The sequence below is a fragment of the Melanotaenia boesemani genome, chromosome 14, assembly GCF_017639745.1.
Source record: "Melanotaenia boesemani isolate fMelBoe1 chromosome 14, fMelBoe1.pri, whole genome shotgun sequence".
In the NCBI taxonomy this organism is placed as follows: domain Eukaryota; kingdom Metazoa; phylum Chordata; class Actinopteri; order Atheriniformes; family Melanotaeniidae; genus Melanotaenia; species Melanotaenia boesemani.
This window is the reverse complement of record NC_055695.1, coordinates 14380360-14389561: the sequence shown is the minus strand read 5'-3', so window position 1 is coordinate 14389561 and position 9202 is coordinate 14380360. Positions and strand designations below refer to the sequence as shown.

At 36.8% G+C, this 9202-nt stretch overlaps 1 long non-coding RNA gene across 1 annotated transcript; it reads left to right on the top strand.

Moving 5' to 3' along the window:
* The first annotated feature begins 310 nt into the window (after window positions 1-310).
* LOC121653663 lies at window positions 311-7781 on the top strand. Its single transcript, XR_006012833.1, has 3 exons — window positions 311-389; window positions 4401-4405; window positions 7769-7781. It is a non-coding gene; the product is annotated as an uncharacterized LOC121653663 (long non-coding RNA).
* The last annotated feature ends 1421 nt before the right edge of the window (window positions 7782-9202 follow it).

Sequence of the window (9202 nt, the reverse complement as noted above, 5' to 3'; positions counted from 1 at the left end):
TTAAACGAAAAATGTCAGAGGATTGTTTCTTTGCAACTAAAAAATTTGAAGGGTTGATTATTTTTAGATGCATCTCAAAAGTTCTCCAACTGTAGTTTACTTCTTGGAGAACAAAATAATACTAAAAATATGTGGAAATACAAAGTCAACAGTGAGGTTGCAGCAAAAAAAAAAAAAAAAGAAAAAGAAAAAGAAAAAAAAAATCAACTCCTGGACATGAACACAGACACTTCTACATCTGTCCTAAAATCATAGAATTTTTATTACCATTATTACATAAATAATTAAATGTGCATTTTATTTAGAAGAACCACAATTTTATTTCTATTTGTAGGGTTTAAAATAAAGAAAAACATCAAACCTTTGCAAAAAGAGAATAGAGAGACTTTGTATTATGGTATAAATATTTGTGGAAATTAATGTAAAAAGAAAAAAAGTCCTAGTTTCCAACCTAATTACAAGAAAAATAGTTAAAAAAATATATATTACTGGTACATTTAGTGTCATTGTGGTAATTCAATGCAAATATTCCATTAAAAAAATGCAAAAAACAACTGCATTTGTTTTATATCTTTATCTAACAACATAAGTTAGTTCTTGCAGCTCTGGAGCTTCAGGTTGCAGACCCCTGCATTTGACAAAGACTGGAAAGGACATCATTGATGCCCAGCATCTGAGTCAAGAAAATTTTAAGTCTGCCATAAATTCAGACTAACCCAGATGCATAAAGAAAAGGTCTGGTTTGTACTGTTCCTCCATGTTCTGCCTTTCTTTCATTTATTAATTTTTTTAATTTATTAACTTTTTTTCCTCTCTAATTAATATCTGGCCTTCCTCTGTAAAACTCCTTAAGCTGACATATACATACATTATCTGCCCCCCCCATTTTTTTCCACCCTCCAACCCAGTTTATTAAACAAAGTTTCCATATAAACAAGTAGAGCAGCCGTTCCTTGGCAGAAAAGCCAGAACAACTGCAACAGCCTCCGTCTGGGTATATTTGTGAAGTCACTGTGGATACAGTGTGTCAGCTAAATGTGTCCATAATTTGGAGCAGGAAGTGTTCTGTCAGCTCAGAGCAGGTATCTGTCAGCAGGCTGTATCCTTTAGGGCTGTAGGAGGAGGAAGCAGCCTTGACTAGACCCTTTTCAGCCCTACACAATCATACAGTTGCCCTGAAGCAGTGGGCAGTAAATTCACACTCGCAATATCACACTACACTCACAGACACACATGGCTGGATTAAACACATATGTATCTGCACCTGCACCTACCAAAACATTTATCCCAGTGTATATGTAAGGCACTGACTGAATTATATCAACAATTATATTGTAATGACAGGATAATACTTAAACTTAAATGATGCATTTAATTCTTCTTTTTAGTAGTGTAACTATACTATCTGTCCAATCACTTCCACATATACAGCTTTTGTACCCTACACTGCTTTTGTTTTTTTACTTTACTGATACTAAACTTAAATTGTGTATTATTAACTGCAACAGGCATGCACAGATGCAGGTTCTTGGATTGCATCAAGAAAATAAGCACTTTTATTATAACAGCCAGGTTTTTTTTAATCTATTTTAAAAGTTTTATCGGCGAGAATTAAAAAATTAAAATAAAACTGGATGAAATGATTTAAATGTCATTCTAAAACAAACTATTTGTGAGCGCTTAGAGTGGCAGAGAAGAGCCCAGCAGTTAAACTTTGTCCTCTTTCCCCCCTTCTGCTTCCATACTCCTCCAGCTGCTCAGATTTACAGGTGCCACTGACCTTTTCATCATAGGAAGTTGCCACAACCGCCTGGGTCTCCCTCTGTCGGCTCACATTCATCTAATTGTTGCTCCTCCTTCTACTTCCCTGCCACAAATCCACCCACTCTCACGCTCCCCGCTCCAAAAAAAAAAAAAAAAAAAAAAACACTCTGCAAAGGCAGGAAACTTTTTCGATGTTTCCATCTTGACCCTTATAAGCAACCACAGAGGTGTGCATGCTGGCCTCTGTGTAGCATTCTACACCATGCAAAACCATTTTAAAGTTGACTGCAAAAAATTATACCACACACAAAAAAAAGAAAACAAAAACATATTCCAATGAAGACAGTGTCTACCTGTATAACAGTTTTAAAATAATATTCCAATATTGTTTTATTTTTAGTGGTATTTAGTATGGACTGAGTCTTAACCAGTGATTTCTAGCAACATGTAGATTCACAGACAAGTCACTGTCTCAGAAAGCAATTTTTAATTAACCTCTCTTCACGTTTTCTTTGTTTGAATGCTGGTGCTTTTATCTTCTTTCTTTTTAACTAAAAAAAAACACAAAAGAAAAAACATTTAATCTTGTAGGGTTTTTTTGTATTTTTTTATTTCACCTGTGAATTAAATTGGGGAAGTTTGTTGTTATTTTTATAAGGTCCATCTTTTTAAAACACATCAGTAAACACTTTGGTTTGCAATATATCTGCTGCATGCATTTATTGACTAACTTGATAGCTCCAAAGCCACATGATCACAGAGAAAAACTGGCTCACATTCTGCCACTCAAAGTGATCGCTAACATTTCCCAAACAGATATATTAGTGCAAATGGCCTCCTACATGCCTGAAAGCCAATTACACCTCCATTCTTGTAATAATGAACTCATGAACCTAGCTTTATTGGAAAATGCTGAGAGACTGGAATCAATAAGAGTGGACTTGAGAGATGAGAGACGAAGTGAGCTAAATTCATGGCACAGCAGGAAAAGATCACCCAAACTTGAATTTATTTGGATGTCAGTGGACTCTGTAAAATCTATCTACCTCACCTGCCTGTGCTCAATGTATTAGTAGTACTTGAATAAGACTAATTAAGATGCTTAAGATGGATATTTACACATTTGTATACAGGATGTTGTAGTAATGGCAAAATAATGAATCTACATTACAGGATCTATCTTGAAATTGTGCATAATAAAGCTATTAGTTCCTCTGGAATGAACCCAGGGGATCTTTCAGGGTCCCTAGGAAGAGAAGTGTGGCTATTTGGCATCAAGTGACACTTAACAAACACATACACACACACACACCCACACACACACACACACACACGCACACACACACACAGATAACTAACCAGGATCACCCCAAACTAAATGGTGTTCTGCCAGGCTGGAGCACAAATGGAATCAAAGTCCATTGACTCCCTGTACTCCATTAAGGAAAATTAATTTTCCTGCATATCAAAACACTATTAAAAGATTGAGGTTAGAGTCAAGTAGGAACCAAAATGTTATTGATTTCCAAGGTTAACAACACACTCAGAGGAAAAGACCTCAGAGCTAAGACATTTACTGGACATTGTTATTACTTTATAAATAACTAAGTCTTTCAGGAAGAGACGGGGTGTTTAGCAACAGTGCTACTGGAATGTTGAACTTAGAAGAGCATCTGTTCTGTGAATATGAACAAAGACATTTAGTTTGGTGCATTATTATTTTTGCACGGCAAAAATTTTCATTTTTAATCGCGACAAATCATATATGCACAAAATGTCATTTTCCTTTAAAAGTATATGAAGAAAATTTAGCAACTTTCAGTTTATGAACTTTAAATTAAAAAACAGCTTTTAGCAGCAGTTTTCTCTTTATACAGTAACCGTTAAAATGATTTTGGAAATCTTCTAAATATTAATGTAATACAATTGAATATTTATGACAAAGAAGGATGACAACTTTTAGGTTTACTAATTAAAAGGTAACAAGTCAGCAGGATAAATTTCAAAGATGTGTCATGTTGCTTTCCTTTTAAACAGTGGAAACAATAATTGATCAATTTCCAGCCATCAGGTGAACAAACAGAAATCAGGATTGGAATCTCAGAGCTTCTAGATTGTGAGGAAAGATGAATCTTCACAAAATGTAGAATACACTTTTAGTGGTATATTATCCAGATTTCTTGCCTATAAATTCTTTGCATTCTTACTGTTTAGCTTGAGTGGACACAAAATTAATTTGATGACTGAAGTGAGAACATTACCCAAGTTTCAGCCTCGTGACCCCAGGAACTCACCTGGAGGACAGACTGAGCTGCTCTGAGCAAAGATGTTGTTTTTTTTTCCCCCTTTTTTTCTCTTTCTTTCTTTCTTTCTTTCTTTCTTGCTTTCTTTCTTTCTTTCTTTCTTTCTTTCGGATTTGGATCTTGTTTGTTTACATTAGACGAAGACGAAAGGTGGAGGAGGGGCCGTGTAGGAAGTTCTGCTCCAGTCGACCATTGTCATTGCCAACTCTCCACCTTGTCACTGCTCTGTAGGATTCCCAGTTGGTCGGTTTTCAGAGAATCTCTTCTGGCTTGTGGACCTAAGCTTGACTGTTGGCAAGCAAGCCTCTGCATGGTGGCTTTCTGCGTGTTCAGATCCAGTGAGCAAGAATGCCGAAAAAATAAAACCTTATGCTTTATGGCATGATAAAATAATTAAAAGTTTTAATTAATTAATGCATTAACTTGATAATAACCCAGACATTATTATTATTATTATTATTATTATTGTTATTATTATTATTATTATTATTTCCCCAATATAACACATTGTGCTTTTACCTTTTATTGAAGCCTCTATTAAAACTTGTAATTGTTTATGTCAGTTGTTAAAAGAAAACTTGGCATAAAATTACAAAATTTTGTTGGAGATCTTTTTTTAATATCTCTTTTTTTTTTTTTTTTTGTAGATATAAAAGACAAGTCAGCATGAAGGACTTGAAGAAGAAGGAAAGAGAAAGAGACATCAGACCAGAGATCCTTCATCAGGGCTTTATCTGCTGACCTACCAGCTATGTTATCCATGTTTAGCATTTGACCTCCAACAAGACTAACTACTCATTATGCTCAGTAGATAATGATGTCTGTTCATAGCTTTATTAGAATTTTATATAAAAACACCCACACACAGGTGCAGAGAGCTTTCTCTTTCCAAATAAATGAGTCCTAATTTATTGAGAAAGAGAGTGACTGCCAAGAAATAACAAGGGAAGTCACAAAAAAAAGAGAAAAAACACATTTTTCCTCTGCCGTGTTTTGTATTGTGCTTTGTTGTCATGTTTGTACTCATCCTGTCCAAATTCTTAGAAACCCAGTCACGCCATCTCTACCACTCAGGAATAAAGTCTTTATTGTTGAGTGAGGTCTTTCTGTGCCATTTAAAACACACATTGTGTATGCTGCCTGCACCAGCATCAAGAAGTAAGGAAAAGACTCCTTTATAAACACAGCCTGTGTTTAACAAGATGGCCTCTGGCCACTCTGATTCTTCTCTGATGTGGACATTTATGTAAGACTAGTCCCTTTTCCTGGTAAACATTGCTGTACCTGACGCCTTTCCCTAACATGGGGATAGTGGCACGGGATCCTCAGGATGTGACGTAACAGCTTTCAGCACTTCCTCGCATCCCCCCCCCTTGCTCTGAAGTGCTACTCTTGCGTGTTTTATTGCGAGGCCTGGGTGAGCATGAAAACAAACGGGGGCCTGACTCAGAAGCTTTGATCTCGCGTTTCCTGGTCCATTATTTATGTCTGTTTCTCACAAAGTTTTTTTTTTCTTTCTAAACTTGATTACTATGCATTTCCTCACACATTTTCAGCTTGACCCCCATACAACATCTTGCACTTTAATGGTTACTTCTTGCAGGAAGCTATAAAGGAATTTTGATAGTTATTGTATCTTTTCACTGATGTTTTGTTACTCAGACTAAAGTAAAAAAAAAAAATAATCGCAAGACAAGCATACTTAGCGTTATTAATAGTCTAATGAAAAATGTAGTCTTGAAATTTACTATAGCCATACATTTTAGCAAACATGCACAAGATCACCTTATTTCTATAATCTGTTATGATTAAAAGAAATGTTTGTGGGAAAAACTGCAATAAACAAAATTAAAGTATGAGCAGAGTGAACGTCTGTCTGCAGCATGTTCATCCTACCAGGTGCAGTGTGTTGTAACTGTTAAATATTATGTGAACAAAAATTATTACTTGAACCATGTCATCCAAGTTTGTGGTTTAAAATGAAAAACTACTGTTTCCAGACCACCTCTGAGCTAGAGGCTAAAAAGTAAAAAGGGGTGGGTAGAAAAGGAGCTGATCAATGAAATGACCTCCCCCTCAAAAAAGAAAAACTAAATAGACGATAGAGCAGGGAGTCAAATGCATTAACCAGAGTTCATCTCAGGTCTGACCAGTAGCTGCCCAGCACATCTCTCACCCTGACCCATGAGCTCCACCAGCTCAGCAGATAGATAAAAAAAAGGCCTATCCTCAGTAGAAACGACTACTTTGTTGTGACCCACATGGTGGATGTCATTAGGGACCCTACCACTGAGGGTCACTGCCTGGCTCAGTTTGTAACTCAAGCTGAATTTGATGTATGATCCAAGAGTTTTTCAGGTGATGGTGAACATGAATTCCCACAACCCCCCCCCCCCCCACAACTTCTTGTTTTTTGTTGTCTGCATACACAGAAGTGAAAATGAGGCAACACCCATCCCATCCTTCCCATGGTGACGGTACTTTTAATTAAGAGGATATAACTTGTGCCAGTGTAAAATCAAGATATTCTTTAGGTAGCTTCTTGAAATCTAAAAGACTTATGACTCAAACTTTAAATTAAAATGAAAACATCTTCATTGTTAACACAGAGATAAAAATGATTGCTCAATCAATCAGCATGTTAACATACACAGTTGTATTGAAATATGTTTATACTGCATTTCTATTACATGGTACTGTTCGATATATTATAGTACGACTCATCTATCCTTGGCTTTGTTCTCAATCACAGACTATATTCTCTCACTGTGAGCAGGATCAGCATTTGTATTGTTTGCATTCAGTTTAACCAGCAAACTTTTTTTTTTTTTACGTATTACCACATGTAACAATACCATCATTCATTCATTCATTCATTCATTCATTCATTCATTTTCTATACCGCTTATTCCAATCACAGCAATTAGCAGGTGAGAGGCAGGGTACACTCTGGACAGGTTGCCAGTTCATTGCAGATAAGGCCATCAGTTTGCAGATAATTGTGAAACTAATAAGAACAATTTGAAGACCCACTTTTGAAACACAATTGTATTTGTAGAAGACTCAAAAAGACACCTTAAATGCTATTACCTTCATTACCATTCACTTTTTTGTTTGTTTGGTTTTGGTTTTTTTCAAAAATTTTTTACAATGATATATTGTAGTTGAAAAACAGAGACCGGAGTTTCATTTATTCATGATACCAAAACCTGGCTGTACACAGGGAATCCCAAGAAAGACTGACAAGACAGCAGGTGTTTCCTGCAACAAACATGAAAGCTTTTATGAAGCAGCTACAGTTAATTGATAGAACAGTGCACTGAAGTTAAGGAGATGGAGTCAGTTTCAAAACAACCCTACAGTGTCGTTTGTGCTTTGATGATCTGTTCCATAGTTGTCGCCAATCAGCCAGTCATCTGTCATTACGTCTTTCCTTACATCCGCTGGTCTGGATTCGATATCAGAAGCACTTTAAAGCATCAACAAAAAGACTGGAATCATGACACTTGCTCACCACAAACACGTCACTGGTGAAATAATTGGAGCTTGTTCGAGGGGTATTTAAGGAGACATAACTAGGAGAAAAATTCTGTTGGGAGGGAGGTACACTTAAAAGGAACTGGGGAAAAAGTGACTGAGAGCTAAGCAGATAGTGCAAGACAGGGAAGTGCGTCTGGTCATTGCATGTTTGAAAGCAGCAGTTGGGACCCTGATGACAGAGTGGTCTTTGGGAATTTAAGAGCAAGGGCCAGAAGTGGGCGTTTCCCCCCGCAGAGGAATAGGCCAGGAAGGAAGGCTTTGCCTTTCAAAGCATCCACAGCTTTATTTATATTACATATTTTCATCACCAGGACTTTTTCAAAGGGAGGAGAGAGCTGTTTTCCAATTTCTAATACTCTTTGGCCTCTGTCTTTTATTTCCCTGCTCCGTCTCTGACAATGTATTTGTTTCCGGAGCAACTTTTGCTCTGGGCTGTGTTTACCATTGAATGATACAAACGGGGCGTTATTGTCAAATGTGAAGAGAGTGATGGGAAGTTGTGTGATTGTTTTGCCTCACCTGTTTTCCAGTGGGGTCCACAACCAGAGAGGAATGGCTCATAGAACAATGGCACAGAGGCCTTGGAAGTATAATTTGATGAAAGGTACAGTCTCCATGCTGCAGCAACATCAATCAATCTTTCATTGAAAATAACCTTTCTTGTCCTTTATATTTAAATATGCATGTGTGCTCTTGTTGAAATTATTAACAATGGCAGACACTTATGGCTTTATTGTATTGTGTTATGATTTCTGTGTCAACAGATGTATAATGTTAAAATTTTGGCATTGAGGATTTTCAAGGACAAGTATTAGATCTAGTCCAATAGGAAATTTTTACTTTTCATTCAGTTAATAGGCTTTTGGACAAAACTGTTTGGTTCAGAGCTTACTTTCTTTGCACCTGTTTACACATAGACCAACTCTTCCTTGAGACCTTGGTATTTCTTCAGATTCTCTTGATCTTTTTCTGATCTTTCTGGATGGCTACATCGATCAGAACCGTTTTCCTCTGCTCTTTCGGGTCAATTCAATTCTATTCAGTTTTATTTGTACAACACCACTTCACAACAATGTAATCTCAGGGCACTTTACAGACAAAATATTCTAGCCAATTTATAATCAGTAATAGCCTAGTTAAGAAAAACCAACAGACTGCATCAAATCTCGACTTCAATTCAATCCCCCATCCTGAGCATGCAAGGGGCGACAGTGGAAAGGAAAAACTCCCTCTTAACAGGAAGACAAAACCTCCAGCCAAATTTGTCTCAGGAAGAGCAACGACCTGCCCCAACCAGTTGGGATGGAGGATGAATAGCCACCCACCCACTCAACCGTTCATGTATGAATCAATTCTTTTGAATGGCTCTTTTAAATGAATGATGGGAACCGAGTCACAGCTGCGAGCTGTTCATTTGTGTGTTCATTTCATTCTTTTTATATACAAATTTTCCACACTGTCTTCATCACATTTGTGACATCATAGAAGTCTGATGTCCAACACGCTCCATTCATGTGGAGCATCGATGGGCTTAGAGTATTGTTCGGAAAAAAATACTGTGAGTTCTATACAAAACATTAACTAAAATTTGCACT